General features: G+C 29.0%; 1 long non-coding RNA gene across 1 annotated transcript; it reads left to right on the forward strand.

The window, feature by feature from the left end:
* Positions 1 to 630: 630 nt before the first annotated feature.
* On the forward strand, positions 631 to 10,204 carry LOC149056130 (uncharacterized). The gene is made up of 3 exons (XR_016191448.1): positions 631 to 1,140; positions 9,288 to 9,418; positions 9,511 to 10,204. It is a non-coding gene; the product is annotated as an uncharacterized LOC149056130 (long non-coding RNA).
* Positions 10,205 to 23,639: the final 13,435 nt, after the last annotated feature.

The following is a 23,639-nucleotide window of genomic DNA, read 5'->3' on the forward strand; positions in this document are numbered from 1 at the left end:
ATTTTTGCGCAATTTTTTTTGTATAGGTATACCTATTGAATTTTTAAATTCTATGTTTCTTTTTTTTATATAGAATATATATTATGTACAGATTTATCATTTTAAAACAAGTCAATAACACGCATGCGCACGCCTGTAGAGTCGCAGAGGAAGAATCGACGCCGTCGTTTCATCGCGTGCACCACTGCATCCACATCATCAACGAGGGGGCTGTGGCTTGTTCGACCCTTTTTCCGACATGGCCGAACAAAAAGGCTACACACTACGCGTGTTTAAAAAGGGATCTCATCCTTTTTTTTTCATCGCTGTGCTCGATTTTTATTTCTATTTTTCCCTGCACTTCTCGGCACGCTTTTTTAGTTTTTTTCACCCATCGACTCTCGCAAACGCCCAATGGCTGTGCACGGTCTGCGGAAAAAATGCGCCGGCAGCTATGCGCATGGTGTCATTTTTTCCACCGGGCCGCTGCGAGCTCGGCCGAGAAAAATGTACAAAAAGAGAACCCGGGGGGTGGCGGGGATTTTTTTTATCTCGTAAATACCATGTACTGCGTGGGTGTGCGTGCGTAGGTAGGTGGGTGGTGGTGTATGTGCAAGGCGACAATAGGATTTTTCGTAGTCGTGGATTAAGTTTTGCAGTGTATCGATGGCCTGGGAATGCTGCGGTGTGCGGCGCCGTCCGCTGGACCAGTCTAGATCGAATTTCACGAAACCGTTTTGAATGTTATTGTTGTTATTATTACCTACCTGTAAAAATGTGTTGTCGTCGTTAAAACCGCATTGTACGATGATATTCGGCTGTTTTGTCTATAACGAGTGCCGATCGCGAACGACACGAATACCCTACGCGAAAACATCGATGTCCATATTTAACACAATATAACAATGTTGTTTCCATTATTGTCGTATTATTATTGTTTGACATACATCTTTGTTGAAGACCTGCATTTCGTCATAGAAAGTAATTAAAACGTCATCTACACGTATCCGAGTGATGTAGTTGGAGCTCGCAGCTAGAAATATGGAGTTATTTTCGATTTGCGAACATAAAATTCGTTTCCACATACTTTTTACTATACAAAAACTTATCACAGCAACAAACAGTCATTCATATAATATTTATCATGCAAAATACATATAGGTATGTGTTTAACGTTACTTGTGCAGTACTTAAATGTACTTAAACTTAAGTTTAATCTCATCAAATTTCTGTCAATTCAAGTACCTTTTAAAATGTATATTTAATGGCCTGTTCGAAACCTTTAAATCTTCAAATTTTAGTTCCATTCAAAATACCTTCATGTTCTCTTAATTTTAATCTCCGTAATTTAATTCCAATTTTATTATGAGTGTAATTAACTGTTACAAATTACGGAATTTATTTACTCATAAAGTCATAACAAAGGATAATATTATAAATTATAATAATGAAAAAGAAGAAATCCATATATTTAAAAATGTATTTTTTTTATTATTATTTAACAAAATTAATACGACTCAATTATTGGGGTTATTAAAAATGTATTATTTATATAAAGTATGAATCAAAAACGATTGTATCAGTAGCGTTCGCAGGATTTTTTTATGGTGGGAACTGGGAAGATGCTAGAAAATTAACAATTATAATTTGATTTTCACTTTGTCCAAGTTAATAGTATTAGACATTTAGGTGGAGCATTTGAACAAGTTTGTATAGCTTCAACTTCCCAACTTTTCTATCACGAAAATATATGCTCTGATCATTAATTTTGGAAGAGATTTTCAGGATAAAATTTAATTTAGTTGGTACTTTTGTGTGGTTAAAAATGAAAATTAGCAGTATTTTTTAAAATAAACGAGAAAAAATTTTTATTTGTTAAGATTTTAACATAACTATTTAAAAAAATGTTTGGTAACTTTAATTATACTTTATTTGCTTCGGTTATATTTAATGAACTTTAATTTTTTTCCCAAATTTTCGATAAAAAATGATTTATTCAGTCAAAAAGCTTAGAAAATAATATCAGGTTCTCAATAAGTTTTTATTATAGCTAATTTAAAATAATAACAATGTATAGGAACAATGATTTCTTATAAGTATTTAATTTTCATATGTTGACAAAACCACAATTAATTTGTCATTTAAAATTTATAAAAAATGTTATAGATATCATGAATATTTAATACAAGGTATAAGTATATAGTACTAAGTACCATATTATAAGCAGTTTAAACCAATGGTTGACTAGGGGGGGGACTGAGTACCTCAACTAATTTTTTGGATACGCTAGCGTACCCCTACTTCTATTTTAAAGGGGAACACATGAGACGGATTGTTTTGTAAACTTTTACCCCCCACCTCCATGATTATGTAAGTTTTATTAAAATACTAGGGACGCTATATTTTAAAAGTAACTAGAGTACCTCTACTACTTTATTTCCAAATCAACCATTAGTTTAAACAGTAGCCAAAAATCACTGATAATTTTAGGTAAAATTGAATTCAATGTAGGTATCAATATTATTACTAATAAAAACAACATTAAGACAAAATAAAATATTCTAGCCTGACAACATCTTCACTCAGATTCGTTTTTCGTTTACAATGATAGATAATAATTATGTGTCGTTGATTTTAAATTTATCACAAAGTTCATTAAAATGGCTCACTCTCCACCTACTGTACTTAATTACGTCTGTGCATCAGAGCTGTTCCCTCGCTCTGTCTAATTTTTTCATTATGTAGGCTTAGGTAATATCAAATTAAATGTAATCTAATAAAATTATATGACTTAACAACTTGTTTACTGATTGGCTATACAGTTGAAACATGATAAATAATATGTCTTTTTATAATTATATGGTTAGTGAGGGGGGAGAGGCTTCATACCGTTAGTTCTTCCACTTAGCATACGCCGTTCAGTTGTATTCTATATTATGTTTTATATGGTATAAAGTTGATATTTTCGTAACATTAATGTTATTATATCAAAGTAATAGTCATTTAATCATTTGTACAATGGCTTTATTTTATAGATATAATTTTGATAATCAAATTAACAGTTTTAGTAAAAACATACGTAAGTTCGAGTATTAAACAACGCTTGAATTTGAATTTTTGATAATTTAAGGAAACAAAATGCCGTTTTGAAGCTTTATATTCGTAATTTTATGGGCAGCATATGTTTGTGTATTTGTGTTTAAGCCACGCAAGGGTTAAGTTAATGTTTTTGTTTTCAGATACTAAAACACCGGTCGGTTCTTTTTACGGAAAAAAAGTTGATTATGGTCGTCGGTTGACTAATGTCCGGAAAATTTAATAACTTTTCCTATACCTACAAAAACCATTATATTTGACACTTTTATCAAAACATTTTAAAAATGCATTTAAATCGTAAAATATTAGATAGGCACCTACTCTAAACCACACGCCGCAAAACAGGAGATAGTTATGATTAAGAAGACGCGCCACATCCACAAGTGCTGACCCCTTCTTACGAACGTACAACACACCATATTAATTGTAAGCACTATAACAGTATTTTTGATTTGTGAGGACACAATTTTGAATAATACTGCTACAACAGAGATATTTTTAATGTATTTTTTTTTTTCGAAAGATCAAGTCTTACAACCCCCACACTGCACGAAGTGACATAGGGAATACTGTCAAAGTGAAGTAGATAATATCTGAATTAATTTACTAATGATAGTTGCATTATAAATAAATATTTTTATTTTCAAAATATTAGGTGATGTCATTATTTATATTTATGATTATAAACTGCCATATACAGAGTGATCCATTTAAGTGAGTGCACTAATTATCTCGAAAAGCATTAATTTTATTTGTATTTTTTTTAAAACTCTTAAATCTATGTTTTTCTAAAACCGTATAATGTTTTATTTTTTTATTATATTATATTTATTGGTGAAACCACTATCAACTTTTGATTTTCAAATGGTCACATATAATTAAAATATCATGAATCAATTAAACAATTTTTTTCATGAATCTACGTGTTAACATTTTTATTTTTCCAATCATTGTAGACACCAGGAGCTAGTGATAAATTCAATATCGCTGAATCCAAGGTGACAGAATAAATATTAAATAACAATTAATTAAGGATTACTATTCTACTTTGAACCCTAATTATTTATTAACTTATCGACTAATTGGACTAATTAGATTTATTTTGTTACCTTGGATTCAGCGATATCGAATTTATCACTAGCTCCTGGTCATTTTTGGTTTTAGAAAAACATAAACCTAAAAGTTAAAAAAAAAATGTAATACTTTCCGAGATAATTAGAGCACCCACTTAAATGGATCACCCTGTATAGTGTATATCGTATCATTATATTAATAATGATAAACATGTTCAAATTCAGTGAATTGACCTACTACCAAAATTAAATGAAAAACTTATTTTTAGATTTTAATCAAGTTATGAATATTTAAAATAACAAATTAAATAATGTCATAAAAATTTAAATTTCCTAAAAACCCTCAAGAAAACACAAATTATTCTCTTATATCATACATAGCTGTAAGTTTGATAAAAGCTAAATTCTTTATTTTAAACGTTTAATACTCTAAATTGAAACTTCTGTACACAAAATTGTTGTTGTACTCTGTAAGATGGGGACAACACATGAAGGTATTGCGCCCTCTTAATATAATATAACATTTTCTTTTTTTTTTAACGTCACGAAATCAGTACAAAACAAATATAATATTTCAAATTACTAATCTCCAAATAACTTAAATCATAATTTTATTATTATACTATGAAAATTAAATCAAATATGAAAATTAAATTTCAAATCATTATTAATTTATTAATCAAATATAAATTACGATCATAAAATTATATCTTTATTTCTTTTTAATAAAAATATCAACATTTTAATTAATAAATATTGAACTTAATTAGCAATTTTCCGACTTAACACGTTACATTTTATTAATTTTCATGAATAAACTTTACCTTGACGCTACAGACGTCATTAAGTCTATATAAATAACTCAAATTTCAATTAACGTAGTATAAATTAAAACTCATAGTAGGTACCTACACTATAGGTACCTTTCTAAAGTGTTTTTTTAATATGCAGTATGAATTTGATAAACAAAACTATTTCACCTTTTATATTTTATATGAAGTACAAAAATATTATCTAATACTAGTAGAGTTTTAATTTACAAAAAAAATCCATTTGAAATACAACATTTCATTGACAGTATTATAATAATTCCTAGTCGTGATTTTGTGTATATTTCTTTTTTAAATAACTACCCGAAAATAACATTTTAAATTGAACTTAGATTTGAGCAAAAAAATTATTACAGTATAATATTTTATATTTAACCGGTTCTCCGTTGGAATGATACAACACTGTAGTATATGGTCTTTAGACGGTCTGAACCAGGTTCAGATACATAACCTTTTTGACACCGGGGCCCATCCCCATGTCGATACATATTACATTGGGTTTTATAAAAATAAAACCCCAACATGAACTATCCATATAAAAAATAATAGTACCAAATCGTGTTTTTCGATACATATGATATAATATAATATTGTTTCCCACGGACAAGCGATCGGCCAAACTGGTCGTCGGCCGATGATCGGCTACACGTGAGTAACCGGTCGATCGAAATCATGGGAATAACAACGAACGCGATCGCTGGACACCCCTTTCTCATGACCTTTCGATACCTCCGCCGCCGAAGGAGATACATAATATAATAATGCCGTGAGCTCCGTTCTCGCAGGGATCTAGTTCTTGAACATTATCGAAAACTGGTTAGGCACGATGATATTATTTTATATAAATGTAAAACGCAACAATAAATAATAACCAGTAACAAATAAATGTATATATACCCACAATGTATATTATGTATATTTTTATAAGTACTTGAGGGCATTGATGACGGGACACATTCGATAAATCCTATTTCTGTGAATATTATTAATATTACAAGTTACAATCTAGTAATGTTCGTAACAACGTGAGACTTAAAACCCTTATTATAATTGTTTCGATTTTGATATCTTAATATTATATTATTGTTACACAATGTATAATGAAATACATATTCACAATATGTGGAAAACGAAAAGTATAATAACTTTTTATATTTATTTTTCAAGACTTCAATAAAAGAGTAAGTACCTACATCAACATTTTTTTTTTTTAATTATTAAATTCTTAACTTTATAATGAATATATTTTGTATAGATCTAAAATCAAATAATAATAATAATAATAAATGTTGCTTAGTGTATTCATATTTACATGACATTTTATAAAATAATTTAATTACTTAACCTTAGTTTCTTCATGTTTACCAAGCATATTACCTTATCATATTTTTAAACATAATTAATATAAATTAGGTGCAGATATTTATTTTATTTCGAATAACTTATTAATTTGAGTATTATGTATTTATTTATTTATTTACTTAATATATAAACGGATGTAAGTATTTTACAATGATTTACACGCAAGTGCGGTAATAGTAATAATACATGGTGTCATAAGAATGAAATAATTATAAACTAAGATACATAATACAGTAATACAACAAAGAAATATGTAAAAAAAAATTGGACCTGCTAAACAAAATCAAAGATAATCGAATTACCCGTACCTATTGGCCATTAGGTATTAGAGGGACAGTTTATCATATCGTTTGTTTTATAGGGAACAGGATGGAATAATTTACTGAATCTTGTGTTGCGGAAGTTTATTTTAAAGCAAATAAGGGAAATATGTATAATGTATATATTATATAATATATAAAATCTATATGATAATAATATGTAATTTGATATAATTGTTTAATTTATTAAAGTAATATCGTATATTAATTTATTTATGCTTAATTTTATACTTTTAAGCTTATAACTCCAAAATTAAAAAAAAACTTATTTAAATTAGCCATGGGTTCAACTGATAAATTATCATAAAAATAACAGAACAATAATACATAAAATTTTGACATTCAAAATTCGACTATGATAAAACAGAATAGTGAGATGATATATATTATATATTACATGAATATGTCTACAGTTGTAAAAATACGTGTATTCCAATAATATTTTACATTTTAATTCCATGGGAACTTATTACATAGGAACTCAACATGAATAAAAAATTATCTACTCTAATAATTAATTTTTCTAAAGGTGAAATCTAAAATATAATGATTTTATATGTGTAGACACACATATTCCAATAGACATTTAAAGTATACTTATAATATACATACTGCAGGGAGTAGTTTAAATGCAATATTGTTAATTTTATAAATTTCAAATTACATACATTTACGAGTACATGACAGCAAGTAAAATGTTAATATATGCAGTATTGTGTCAGACGCAACGCCGAAATCTGTTGAATTTTGTATATTAGGTATAGAAACTCCTAAGCCCGCAGTTCCTTATATTAATTAACGATGAATACATCTCGTCTAATAACGAAGTATGTTTGATCGTCACTGCTGTGTGTTCTGCGGTTGGCAGAATCTGATGCTTAACGATTGCTGCGTTTCGTTGTAAGTTATGCAAAGTTCCTGTTCAGATTTGTTAATTAGACATTCGTGTGGTATTAGACTGATGAATGCCGAGAGATGATTAACTCCGTCTCGGAAGCAACTTTTCCATGTATTGTTTGCTCTAGGTTAAGTCTGCATCTATTATATTATAATATGTGAAAATAATTATATTTAATTTAATCTATTTATTAATTTCCAGTATATATATATATATATATATATATATATATATAATATAATTATATATTATGTATCGTCATAAGACACTTACTAATAGTTACTATAATTACTTATTGTTTTTGGTTATAGCACTGTTATAATTATAATAATTGCAGAATAATGGTTTGATAATTTTTTTTTTTAATCGTATTTATTGCCAAGTTTTTTCAAAAATACTAAATAGTGTATTTTTAACTTAAAATATAAACTCATAAATAATAATAATGATCTATATTACTGAAACTATATATTGCATATTTACAGTATACATGTTACGTGAGTGTAACAATAGGTTTAACTTGAGGTGTGGATAAAATAAAATACATTAATGATATCTAATAGTTCAATAATAAAAATAAGAAAGGATATGAACGTATACATGAGCGTGTACTGATTATGTATTTATTTTATATTCACATTCAATTTGTTAATATATATTACAAACGTAAGTAATAAACCTACAGCATTTACAATAATGTAAGAAATTTCAAATTAGTTAGTGATGATCATCTAATATTGTGTTGAAAACGTCTTAATCCGAAAACCGTTTAACTTCTAATTATTATTACTACCTACTTACAACATTTAACGTAATATATGTATTATACTATTATGTGATTAGTGAGTTTTTATTTAAGTTTCTATATATTTTGTCGATCTTTCTCCTCCATTATAGAAATTTAATAAAATACCTTCCTGTGTACAAATCGTATGTATCAACGCTTTTTTTTCCAACAAATTGTAACCCTCTAATTTCATTTAGGTCCAACAGAAGTATAATTAATAATTTTGCTTTGGATGCGTTGATGTAAATATTCATATTTTTGGGTTCTGCCATAATTTTCATTGTGATGAAATTTAGCGGTTTCTTTATTAGATACATATATATACTTTTTGACCTTAGTCGACAATATGTGGTATGTGGTTGTGGTATTGATGGTACTTATACCTATACTCCAGGTGTTATTTGTTTAGGTCAAATGTTTGTATTACGTAATAGTATATTATTGACTTTTCTGAGTAGATTTTTTAAATTTTCTAGTCTCTTGATTGATTTTCTGAAATTAACTGTACCTAAGTTTCATGTGCATAAATAGTAAATTTCAACTTTTATAATTAAAGGATAAAATCTTTTTACTTTTCTATGTTGGTCGTAAGTACATAAAACACATTTTCCTATATCATTAATACAGTCATGTCCCAAGTCATAGATAAACAAATTAATTATTTATGTTATATTGAAACGGTATAATTAAATTTTTAAACATATCATAAATTATCAAACATCAAAATTCTGTAAAAATATTTTTTTTTTAATTTAAATTTGAATTACAACTTTTCGACATATAGATAATTTATCGTTATAAATATTATTGCCTATAGCTCAGCTATAATCTAATGGTCTTTAGCTAAACTAGTGCCATTAATAAACCCCGTATTACAGTAGGTACTTATATCATATTTACTAGCTATATTTTAACTACACAAATATGAAATATCATTTGCAGGTCGGTAAACACCAATCATTTGTTCAAACTTTTACGCACGCTGCCAGTTCAGACAAGTCACACACGCACGCAACGCCACTCAGCTGTATCACATAAAAATCGCTCTCTCAATTTGGATGCAGCCGGAATGAGTATAATATATAGTTAGTTGTTTTTCAAAATTGAGTAATAAACATACCTTCCCACTTCTTTTTTTTTTTTTTTGGTCTTGAAATTTACAAAGAATTTCCGCTTCGACAACTATGGGCCATTAGCGTTGGATTAATTTATATAATTAGAAAGAAAGAAAAAAAAATTTGTTAATTTTAATATACAAAATAAATATGTAAATTTTTGGACATTTTTTGTGTCTTCCCACTTCTACTGCTAAAATATTAAAGACAGTAATGCAGTATTAAAATTTCAAAATTTACCGAAATTACTGTAAAAATGGAAAATTAAAGTGTACAAAATTGTAACTTGGCCGAAAAAATAAATGATTTATATTGTACTTATTTTATAATATATAATAATAATAAAGTAAATTAAAAAATGCTAATATTTACAAACTTAAAAGAAAATGTGTAAAGATCATTCACTCATGGCACACATAGAAATATATACCATAATATTTTATTCATATTTATTACATTATTTTTTCATTCATAATCCTTAAAATATTTTAATAATCTAAAATAAATGACCAATAATTGTGTATGTATTTTGGAACAAAGTTTATTTAAAAACCAAAAACATAAATTATAATATGACGCTTATTGAGGTTTTACTGTTTTTCGGCGATGTTGGTAATTTTTTACGTGTGTAGAAACCACTAAGAAAATCGACAAGTACCTCTTCAGAATATCAATAATTTAGACTACATTTTTAGTCGACAACGATTAAATTATGGTATTTCAACCTTTCAACTTAATAGTATGAAATTTTTAGAGATCTTAATGATAATAAAAAGACATACAAATCTTATAAATTTATTTGAATTTTAATGATTTTTAAAACTTTGAAAATAAAGATATTATGTTTTGCGTATCATTTATTATAGGTTTTTTATAGTAAAATATTATAATAACTGGAAATAATACGAAGTAAATATACATTTTTCGTTTAAACTTCAGCACCGATCAATTACATTAATGATCCTGATTTGATCAATAGTCTAAAAGTTTTTTCTGGCATGCAAGTTGTTTGAAAGTTTCGTAGACTCTAAAGATAATTACACAAAAGATAAGGCTAATGAACCGGAACTTAAGATCACCGTAACATGAATATTAAATATAATAAATTACTATTATATCGAAAAACTTACAAATAGGAATGGTTAAGTCTACAACGTGTTTAACATAGTAATATATCAATATAAATTAATTGTAAAATTTATTTTTGAAAGATTATACGAGTACTAAGATAAGAATGTTACCAATTTATACATTTTTATAATTCATAACTAAAGCTTGAATTTAAATGAAAATTTTATGGTTTTTTCTAAATGTCCAAAAACATTACTTTTATGCACAAACATCGATTTATACATCAAAAAACTTAAAAAAGAAAATTGTATTTTGCAATTTTTGGAATTCTTATAGAATTTTCTATATTTTGAGTATATTTTATAATATTGGATACAATAATATTTGAAACAAATTTATAGTTGTCACTTTGTCAGTAGGTAATAAACCTAAATAAAACACTATATAAACAATTTTTTTTCTATATACTAATATATCTGAACTTAAGATATTAAGCCTATTACTATTAATTAAAAATATACTTGAATACTAACAAATTATTTTTATATGCTTGTAAAGATGTACCTTATATGGAAAATAAGTTCATCTTTAAAAAATCTTAGTCGTATAATAGGTACTAATAATTATCTTATACACGATAGCTATATCATTCCAATACATATAAAGTATAAATGTTATCAACTACCAAAACCAATAGGATAACATTTCAGAATAACCATTATTTGATAATTATTTAGGTAAATCATTTTAAAAGGGTATCAAAATATGAACCACAAAACTACGTTATCGTTGTTACTTATTATAAAAAATTGTATACCCTACTTGCATAATCTGATTTAGGGAGCCCATATGCAGGACCTCAGTACAAATTCTTTATGACTATACTTTTGTTTTTTATTTTTTTAATAATTTCAATAGAAGACAATTTTTCAGAACCACGAACACTATCTTTAATAGTATTATAGTTTTAAAAATATTATTTTTATTTTAAATATTTTATTTTATTTAACATTTATTTTTAACTTCATATTCTGAAGTAAAATATTTTTTTAATTTTTAAATTATTTAATAGCGAAATTTCGAACGAGTATAGTGAATAAGTTATAAGTATTTAAAGCTTATATATGAATCGAATAGAGTAGTAAAGGGTACCTCACCACAAAAGGTTGGTATACCACACCGCTCGTCGAAACTTTTAATACTTATAACAGTTATAACTATACAACTCCTCCTTCAAAATTTGATTTTATACATCAAAATTCTCGAAAAAATAAATTCTCTACTTTTATATTTTCACATAAAATATGTTAAAATGAATGATAGCAAAATATAATGTTTTAAAAAAAAAAATAATATTATGTTATATGACTTCAAATTGAAAATATTAACGTTTTATTTAACAATAGTTTTCGAGGATATGCATACTATTAGGCAACTGTTTAAACAATCATTCGGTTTATTCTTATTAGTTCTTCATCGTTTGTTCCTCTTGCGTTTGGCGGTGTAATCCTGGAAAACGAAAATCGTAGAACTGTAGAAAACGACTACATTCTTGGGGTCGCAGTGTTTATCCGATATCCCCTCGACCCCATCACCGATCCGGATTAATTTAATTTATTCGCCGCATTCTTGCGCGCGTCTCTATATATATACATACAAGCACAGCAGTCGTTTCGCCGCGGACTCTCCAACCGCTGGCCAACCACCACTCGCACCCCATCGCCTAACCTATAACATGTATAATGCATATGTATATATATCGCATACTGTGTATACACGAAGGCGGCGGGCCACGAGGGAAACATTAAAAACTTTTCTCCCAAGTAAAGATAAAGGGACCCGGCGGCGGCGGAGGCGCTTCGTTCGCCGTTATAATAATATAATCCTCGGGGTTTATTTATGGCCGTGCAAAAGTTGTATGTATATATAGGGAGTGCGCGCGCGCCTCGGCCTAGGCAGAAGATAATGCGTCGGGTAAAAGTAAAGGAGGAACGTCGCGGGGTACGGCGGCGGTTTAGCTTTTCCGCCATGTTTTTGCTACCTCATTACTTATGCCTCCCAGAAACCTCTTTGCCACTACCCCGGCACCTATATTTCTCAGCTATATTGTGCTACAATAGTAGTAGTGGTGTGGTAGTGGGAGAAGTAGTATATAGCGAACCCCGTGTGTACATATATATATATATATAATATAATATAAGCATTATAATAATATAACGTCTTACTTCGCAGGCGAATTCCACCCCTCTATAGGAAGAAGGGGCGCGCGGTGCCGGTGGTTCCTTCCCCACGTCTTTTGTTTCTCGCCCATTCGCCCACCCACCCCCACCGGCAGCAGACTTACGACGGTGGTGCCGGCCGCATTACACACGTTTTGTTTCGTACACCCTTATACACCAACTTTCCACGCCGTCGTTTTGTCGTCTCCCGTTTTACTGTCCATCGGCGCACGCGCGAGCTACCCTTACCGTTTCACGGCGTTCACTTCCGTCCCAAAGACGCCGCCGATTACGAATAACAGATTGTAGATGTTCCCTCATTTTGGCGCATATACAGAAATAGCTAAATAATAAACGCAATATCCTCTTGTATGATTTTTGCATAGGTCGCGTGCGCTGATATTGCATGTATTGTATATTTTTAGTCTAAACCCCACGCACGAATTATTGAATTGCTGACCACCAACCACCGATAAACGATGACATTATGACATTATATTATTGAATCTTAGGACCTTTTCCGTTAATTCACTACCATTTTTTTCTTTCTTTTTTTTTGGTTTCTCCGTTTTTTTTTAGATTATTATTATATATATATATATAATATCATTTTGATTTTGGGGGCATGAAGTGTGTAATATGTTGTAGTATTGTTTCAAATAAATTATTAGGACCACAACGCTTAGGTAAACCACATGTACTCGACCAAGTAGCTGTTCAGCATTAGCCGGTAGGTAGCCCACTGTTTTTTATTTCGAGATTTTATTTTGCTCCAAGAACTTTCAATACCTAGTATTAGTGTGAGCCAAAGTATTAGAATCTACAAAATTAATAAGTCAAAGAAACTTTTCTAGTTCCTGATCCCGACAAATCAACACGTCATTGTTGCCGATTATTATTGAACATGTTGCTGCAGGCACGACAGTAATTAGGTACTGATAAGTGGCGCTCCTACCAAAGACTTGATCTAACTTATCAACACATTTCCGTGAATAATTCCATTAATATATATAGTCATCTAAAAAAAAAAAAAAACGGAAAAACGAAAAAAAAAATTTGTGGTAGTGAATTAACGGAAAAGGTCCGAATCTTATATTTATTTACATACATATAAAGGGGTAAACCAGATTTAAAATATGTTAAATTCAAACATACATAATTCAGAGGCCCGTGAAAAAGATATCTGATATTAAAGTAACACCTGCAGCTTGCAGACAATATAATATGAAGCTGTTTGGTTTTCGAGCGCCGTCGAGTATACAGCTAGGCATCAGGTGGTACTCGGTGACTTGCAACCTCGAGAACGGTGATATACAATAAATATTATATAATTTCTATAATATGGTTCTACAAATCAATCTGATGATCATAGCTAATTCATACGTATCGTTGAACGATTCCAACACGGCGCGTTGTAGACCATTTATAGGCACGCGTAAATAGTATAGCGTTAACTATGTCGAGTAGCCAAGTGTTTATAATGAGTACTGCATACTGCCATACTGCAGCAGCAGTAGCGCACATATTATATAATAATATGATCCGATGATCGTACATAGTTTCATATATTAAAATCTTCAATAACAGTAGTGCAATATTATCCTCTTATATACGAAAATATGCATAATAATTGAATTCGTCGTCGGCGGTGGTATCGTGTTAGACGAGAGATAAACATTAATTAAATTAGCATCCGGAGTAGCGCCGAACATAATCTATATTATATATTATATACAGTCTCCTCCTCACAACGGTGGTAAAGTACGTGGTGGCGTTTCATTATCGTCGTCGTGAAGGACTTTGTCGAGTTAATCTTTAATATAATATATATATATATATATAGAACCGCCTTCACCATGTCAGAACCAGAACTCGCGCATGGATAATCTATATATGCATATATGCATATATTATATTATATGCGATCCAAAAATACAAGTTTGTCGTGTGTGTTTTTCGTGTGCAGTTAATACAGTTTTAATAAGAAATTCTCTTCTCAAACACGATGCGATAAGAGTGATGGGTTTATGAAAACGTTGTCCGTTCGGTACCAACTCCCCTCCAACAGGTGGCAACAACACATGTTTTACGAAAATATTATATTAATTTAATAGATATACATCGGACGATCGTATATATAGTTATTATGGTTTTCTATTTCAATTGAGTGAGCTTAAGTAGTTCACAACGGAGTCGGTAATTATATATTATCATACATTTATTTTATTTTCCAGCCGGTTGCGCGTGGAATGGATGTACCACGTGCAGCGATACAAATCTTAGGTAATGAGCGCATTTTCCTACCCCAGCAATAAAAAAAAATATTTTATCGTCCCCGTAGAGTTTTCCGGACCGACAGCATCTGTACAGCGTGCAAGACGACCCCTATAGCCTCGGTGAACAGTCAGCTTCTGAAAATGTTCTGCTAGGTACCCAACCGAAACTTTATACACGGCACCTTGTAATACGCCACCACCGTCGTAACTGTTTCCCTTAAAGTCGTGATTTGCGGTCAACTACATATAAATGCATAACATGACCACATGGCACACCTCCCGCATAATGTACACGCTCTGTGTAGTATATAAGTATATAATACGCACACCCTTTCACTCCCACCATTCACCATTCAACCAACCCGTTGAAACCGGCCTAGAGTTCAATATTTACATTGCACACTAGACTGACCTAATATATATAATATATATTTATATTATGTACGCTTATTGTAAGTAGTAGTATCATAGTATTATATTTATGTCCTTAGTCAAATCTATCTAAGCTTGAATATAATTCTCCTTATTTAAATACGCAAATGCAATGCATTTAGAATGTCCAAAATCGCTTTCTCCGTTTCATGTCTTATAAATGTAATATTATACGTGTACCTCGTTCGTCTTATCAACCATTGTTAAATACATTTAACATCCAGTGTTTATCAAACAGAAGAAAAGTGAATGATCTAATATTTTTGTTCAAACTACTAAATGGTTTTTTCTTCTGTCCGTTAAGATTTTTAAATTTTTCTGTTTCTCAATTTAGAAACTAGATCATCAATTGTAACTACATTCTATCTAAATAACCACAAAACTCATTATGCGTTATCCGCTCATATAAATAGAATGATGGCTATCGCTAATGATGAACAAATTAATTTTTTTAAGAAAAAAATTTTTTAAGATTCATTTCTGTGATTAATGGTATTACTGTATTATTGAGTTTCGTAGTTTGCGTATTTTCTCTAATGTTATTTTTACTATATTTCTGTGTTTTTTGTATTATTAGAATTTCAAGTATCTTAGTTATTCATTATTTTTTTTTTTCAAATGTTATACCATATTTATATGTACTAAATTGTAATCTTTATGTAATTGGGTTATTGCCCGTAAACAAATAAATAATAATAATATATTTGCAGGTTCATCCGCTGGTACAAAGACACAAAGTGAAAGGAAACTTCTTGAATTATTAAACTATAAACAGATAAAATTATCAGCGAATATATTATAATATACGCGCCTAAACTATTTACTTATCTTTGCGCAGCAAGCGTATAGAAATTATTTCTAATCATTATCTATTATTTAACTTTCATTATATACGTGACTAATCTACATTTCACCCCCATCTCCTTCGTTGTCTAAAGATACGCCAGTTAAATGCATATATTCTGTAGCTATGGAAGTAATGTATTATAAATCTATTCAGATTATTCACTATTGTCTTAAATATTGAATTTTATATGAAAAGTGTTGATCCACTCGTACGTATTAATATTTTAATATTATTACTTTCAAATCCATTTTCAGCCGTGAAAAAAGTTACGTCGGTGGTTCATTTTCATGTTGTCCAATGTAATTGAAAACTCGTGCTTAAAGAGATGTTCACAATAAATTTGCAAATGTTTCGAAAATCTAGAAGTTTTTTTTATTTAATTAAAGAATGATTGCAATCAGTGCTTCAGCACAATAAGCAAATATCATAATTTTTTAATAAATACAATAACATATTATATAAACAATGATATAATAAGAGAAGGGTGACTCTAAAAGTTAGGTTCGTTTGTTCGTTTTGTTGGAATTCAATACTGATGTAGATATTTTTGGAATGTGTATTGTGTGCTCAAAATACAATATTACTCGATTATAATAAACAATCGGTCATTCGCTTAATACGTCCTACCTTAAAAATATTACTTTAGTCTATTAATTCTACGGACGTCGGTATTATGGGCTGACGTATCGATGTATTGTGATGAACAGTATTAGTTATTTTAATTATATTGGTCCTATTTATCAGTATACTCGTAGTTATTCTATGTTCAGACAAATATTTAATTTATTCAGTGGAAACTCGTTGCGGTGTTATAGTGCGCAGTTAGTGAACAACTATTGTTATATGTATTCCGGTAGAATGGACTTTTCGCTGTGTACCAACTTTAATTTCATTACACTTTCAATAACTATCTATTCTTCTACGTACAGCGAAACAATCGCTGGATTTGATGGTACATTAATTATCAGTCGATAGGTATAAGGTATAATATAATATTTCACCTCAAAATACGCACGAAACAACGAGTGATGCATATAATTAAGGTGTTTACGATATTGAAAATGTATTCCACCACGAAACTATTTCAACAACATAATATTATATTACAATATGACAAGTAAACATTTTACGAATGTCATATAATTCTCATTAAATCGACAATTATTATTTATACTATCTTACATAAAATATAATATAATTTACTGTTTTTCAAGACAATTAGTTTACAAAATAAAGTAGTTTAATCACAACAGCTAAAAATTATAAGCCGAATAATGCATAGGAGTGCCAATGTTGATATTTGTAACAGTGTCTTTATCTTGAATTATGAATATAATTCACCAATATGCGTATTTAATTTTAATTATTCCTGAAAATTTAGATTCTGCGTGGAATGATGAATGTATTGAATTTTTAATTGTGTTTTTTCTTTTTTGTGTGTGTGATTGTCATCTGCATCTTTTTAAAAGTGGTTTCTGGTAACAAATTGGGCCAAGTTAATAGTTGTTAAAAAAAGCCAAGTACCTTTTAAATTATTGGGAGAAATATAAAAACAAAATTATGAAAAAGGAAAATAATTAAGTAATCAGTTTATGACAAAATCAATAAAATACCTAAAAATACCTGGGTATTTTTTTTTCTATATAATATATCCAAAAATGAATAACTTTACTAACCGTAGAACTTAGATTTTACAAAAGATGTGTAATTTGATATTTTCTAGACAGTATGTAATTTAAAAAACATATATTACGGCCCTTTTTGTGTCTATAAATAATAGACATTTATAATTGTTTTTTTTTTTCATTTGATGTATATTTTATGTAAATATAAAACCTTGGAAATATAATACAAAGATTCACATAATTTTATCTTATGGTAACCTAAAATCTTTAAAAATAAATGCACATATTTTTAATTTAAACACATATTAAAGCTCAACTTTTCACAAAATTTTATATTTAAATAAAAATAATCATTTTAATTATTTTATTGGAAATCAAAAAATATTATTAATAAATCATTGGGAATAGAAACTTTTTTTCCATTGCCTATATTTATATTTACTATTTACAGAACAACTTTCAAAATATTTAGATCAATTGTAAGATATTTATAAATTTATAAGTTAATGTTAGAAGTTATTAAAAAGCTAACAGCTAGTTATAATATACGAAATAATATTATAATCTTAATTATATGATACATGCATTTTTTTTTTTTTTGTCAACAATCAAATAAACCTATCTTATTAGTAATAAGTTATTTCCATAATAGAAAAATAAATAACCAATAAAAATATCAATTTACAATAAGATACTCTTAGCTATATATTGGCTGACAGACCGTCTCCGCTCATCGTCGTTATTAATTGTCAGTAATCAAAGGCTTATCATTAAATTAAAGTTTAACACAACTATTATAGTAACCTGCTCTCAGATATCTCGACCATAAAAAACCGTTAATACGTTTTTAAGATACCTATTTGGTTTACTTCCTGTCTCAGTTCCGAGGTTATTAATAAATGAATACATTGTTGAATAAATGAATAAATTTAACATTTATTATTAATGTCAGTTTGGGGAGAACATTTCGCTACTTTATGCAATTCAACATGGATTAAAATAACATAAGATTCCATGAAGTATAACATAAAATGTATAATGTAGGTCCTATATATTGTATACTATAGGTAACAACTAACAAATACCTCGTTTGATGAAATCGTTGTCCAAACATTTGGTAAACCCCACCAGTACCCGATGGAGTAACTCAATTAATGGTATCAATTAATATTCTAAATAGTCTGTAGCCAATTTTAATTGTTATTATTAATTTTAGTGTTAGCGTTGTCGAATCGCAGGCACTGATAGTGGCTCATGGGCAATTCAGAAGGCTGAGAGGAATATCAGCCGCTCCTGAAACTTCGTCTCATTTCAGAATAGACTTAAGATTTAAGAACGAAAATCTCTCCTTATTAACCTAAATATAATATATATATATACTGATATTATATTATTATATATAGGTGGTATCTACGACACTACGTGAAGTAAGAACGGGAGGTTTAAATTTGATTAGTGTTTTCCCAAAGACAAATACGTGACTCGATTAAAATGTCAAAATTAAAGAAGTCCATTATTCATGTTTACCTACCTTAAGATAGGAAACTGTACCAAGTTATGCCATTTACCATTGGATAATATCGTGATCACCTGTAATCTATAGTGTATTATTCACTAGAAATGTTACAATTTATGTATTTTCCCCAAACACATTAAATAAATCTAATAAATCTAAGTGATCCAAACGTGACGCTAAACTTTGGGTTGTCAATAATTATAACTAGTCAGCTAAGATTATTAATCTCAAATTCTCAAACGCTATATGTATACAAATACATTTTCCAAATTTCACAGCACTGAAGTACCTATGTAAATTTACCACGATTAATAATAAATTTAAAAAATAAACTAATACAAAATTTAATTGGTTCAGTTTTTTTTTTCATAATCTATATTATACCAATCTAACTATAATAGTGAGTTGTAAAATGTATATGTTTTTCCAGCCCTACTTAAATTTTTCGTAAATATTTTGTATTAAATGTGTATAAATTTGTACGGATTTATTTTCAAAATAATGTTAGAGGTTTAAAAAGCTACTAAGTCATTCGAAAATTCAAAAAAAATAAATATTTTTTGCAAAATATTTTTTTATGCAAATATTTAATTTGTAATTTATAATATTAAGTATAATTATTACCCGAGATATTTTCGAAAAATTCTTATCAACTGAAAACAATATTCAAATGTTTGGTATTTTCCCAATCCTGGAAAAACTAAAAATAAATTTTTATCCTTTATAAAAATATTTAGAATGTAATTTGTGCAAATATTTGATTTGTGAATCTAGAAGTAGATAGTCCCGTAGAAAATTTAAAGTTTTTTGATACAGCAGAGACCATATTTATCATAAGAGTTAGGGAATCGTATTTATCAACATATATCATTTTTTATTCATGGTCCTTTAATCCATAAAGAAAACGATAAAGCTTATTTTTGAGAAAATTTTAATTTTAAAATGTAAATATACAAATTCAGAACAAGTTCTGTGTTTGGGACATCGTCTAAAATGTAATACAAAATAAGGGCCTTGAAAGTTATTCTTGTAGCAATATACTGAAACCTCGATTTCCGGAGTGATGGTGGGGAGGGATCACATGGATAAATTAAAACTACGGTCAATCGAGATTTTGAATTTTAATAATGTTATACATCTATAAATATATGAAACAAGTTACCAAGGTTTAAAATATAAAGTTATCACTTATCAGTTTTTATAGGTATTTTTATTTTTTTGGTTTGATTAATTTTACCTTACTTCACTTCTTCTTTTTCTTAAATCAATAACAAAAAATGTAAAAAATGTCATCAATTCATTAATGCGTTTGTCGATAACGTATACATAAAATAAAATATTCATTAATTGGCCTAATTAAACTGTTTATAACGCACACAATCCACATACGTATAAGATGTTTATATTATTATTGTTATTTTTAAATTTTCGAAAGATAAATTTAGTTACTAGCGAACACGGATATAGAAACGATTAATCGAGGTTTACATTGTATACAAAAATATCAAAAATTAATTTTTTTATAATAAATAATACTAAAAAATATGGGCAATTGATGTTTAATTATTTTCTTCAGAATTAGATATTCTAATGGCAAATAACTCCAAGTTTATTTGTAAAAATATTATTCGTAGTCAATAAAAACTTGAGTCAGTCAACTATTACCTAATTTATTATTTAATATATACAGTTTCAGTATATTTTTTTACATCACGAACTTATTCACTCTATTCTACATACGTTATGTATTGGCTTATGGTGAATACAATTAATATCATATTATACCCGGTGATTTACCAAGTATTATGAAATTGAAGAATTAATTCATTCAAATTTTGATTTTCGTAATTTTTAAATATATTAAAAGACCATATTTTTAAATTATTAAGAGTTTTTTGTACTTCCTACTAAAGTCAACATTTTCAGAAAAAATTACTGTATGAGAGGAGTCGTTAAAAAAAACATACTTTGTATCTCTGCTAGATAGTTATTAAGTAGTAAAAAGAATCTTAAGAATTTGAATTTATTATGGTCTTTAGCATAATATATGGTATTGTATGTATTCTGAAATACATAAATATTATATCGAATTATATAAATAGATATTAATATGTGTATTTATTTATATAGTTATACGTTTTACCTATTTGTTCGCAATTTTTTTCACCCAGCGTAAAATCTTTAAAATATTTAAATAAAATTAAAACATTAACAAAACATAGCGTGAGGCAATAACACAATGTGAATAGTAGGTATACTTACGTTTAATTATGTGAGTATAAATTACATTCAATGTTTACATAATATAATGAATTTCGACCGTTGGTAGCTTATGTTACTTAAAAGTATAAAATAATTCATTGCGTTAAACTTGTGCCGGTCGTTTTAATAAATTACTGGACGTATATATACTAAACCATTTCGCGAAGAAACCAGCTATTCCTGAGGGTCCACAAGTCTTGTTGAATGGGGTGTTTGTAACTTTAGATAACTTTAAAATCATCCGAACGTAACGCAAACACTTGATCTTCGTGGTCTCCGTTTTATGTAGGAAGAGGCTAGTTACAACGATCAAGTGATGGTTGTTTTTCTCTCGTCTCGCCAAAACGTAGAAACAATAAGAAAATAATTATAAATATCGTAAAATATATCTCTATCTTGTAAATTGTTTTACATACACTTTTCACATTTTAACACTTAAATCTAATGTCATTTCAATAAAAATAAATATTTTTATATTTTATCGAACGGCTTCGTAGAGAGGAAACGTAAATATAGTTTAAGTACCATTATTATGTATTAAGTGTAGTTTCAACCCTCTGTCAACCCGGCTAAGTAACTATTAGAAATATTGTTGCCCATCGTATTCGGTACGTCCAACGCTACCTGGCTGCGTAATCTGGAACTAATGAAGGGATGTCGGTGCAGCGCCACGATGGGATGCAAAGTGAACTCAGAAGGGCGCTAAAATCAGAATCACTAAGGGGGTTGATCGGATAGATATCGCTGGGGCGCAACGCTAACGTAAGAGTAACGAAAAATGCTCTCCGTTTAACTCGCATACGCTAAACCCAGAAAATTAGACCAAGAAAATCAGTTAGTTTATTTACACAATTACTAATAATATGCAACTACTACCTATGTTTAGATGAATAATATTAAAAAAATTTTACGATGAACAGAATATCTCAAAAGTAAATTCATTACATTTGATAAACGATTTTAAGCCGAGGATGGTTTACTATATAATATATTATGTAAGCATTATCATGCTAAAAGTATTTTTAATATTCCGTAAGCTTGAAAACTACAAAAATCATCGGAGACAATTGCATATAATTTTAGGTTAGGTTGACGCTCATATTAGTTTTTATTTTGATTAAGTTCCACCTTAAAAAATAAATTAATAAAAATGGTTTTAATTTATTAAGTTGGTGTTCTAACCAGGGCCGGATTTGACTAATGGTTTTAAAAGTACTTGTCCAGACAGCGGATATTGGAGGGGGGAGAGCATCCGAACGTCGAGAAACTGTAAAGAAAATTTTGACTCTCTATTTAGAATATTTAAATATCAACATCAAAAAATAAATATCGATTTGTATTTCGGCTGCTAAATAGATACGTCAATATATGTAATGTACTAATGTGATAGCCGAATGGCGTTGTGGCATATAGTGGCCACAAAGATATTTTAATTTTAGATTCTAAGCGGGGCGATGAATGTACCTATTTATTTTACAGTTATGTCTGTTAGTTCGCCTATATAATTTTCAAAAGCATCAGTAAAACAAACAAAAATATAATAATGAAAAACTAAGATTTTTACTCGGCCAAAAAGTCCAACTTAAACAAAATCCAAGTCTTCCAATCAAAATGTCTCCGTCAAATAACCAAAGCCGCCTACTATGTATCTAACGACACCCTATATAGATATCTATCCATTTCAACAGTCCAAAACGTCGCAAAAACTTTCTACAAACGCACACACTCCAAGTTCCACAGCCATCGTAATCCCCTGATTTCCGAACTATTCCAGGTGACCCCAGAAGGCATCTTAAACGTACCTGGTGTCGTGAACCTCTCCTTAATCTCATATACTCTCTCTTACTAGCACATTAAAATCCTAACCTAACATCCTAACCTTAAGTACCTCCAATGGGCAGCTTTTTATCTCCTGACACTCATGACACACT

This window comes from Diuraphis noxia, unplaced genomic scaffold (genome assembly GCF_037042655.1).
Source record: "Diuraphis noxia isolate RWA-SAM2 unplaced genomic scaffold, SU_Dnox_SAM2 contig0004, whole genome shotgun sequence".
In the NCBI taxonomy this organism is placed as follows: Eukaryota; Metazoa; Arthropoda; class Insecta; order Hemiptera; family Aphididae; genus Diuraphis; species Diuraphis noxia.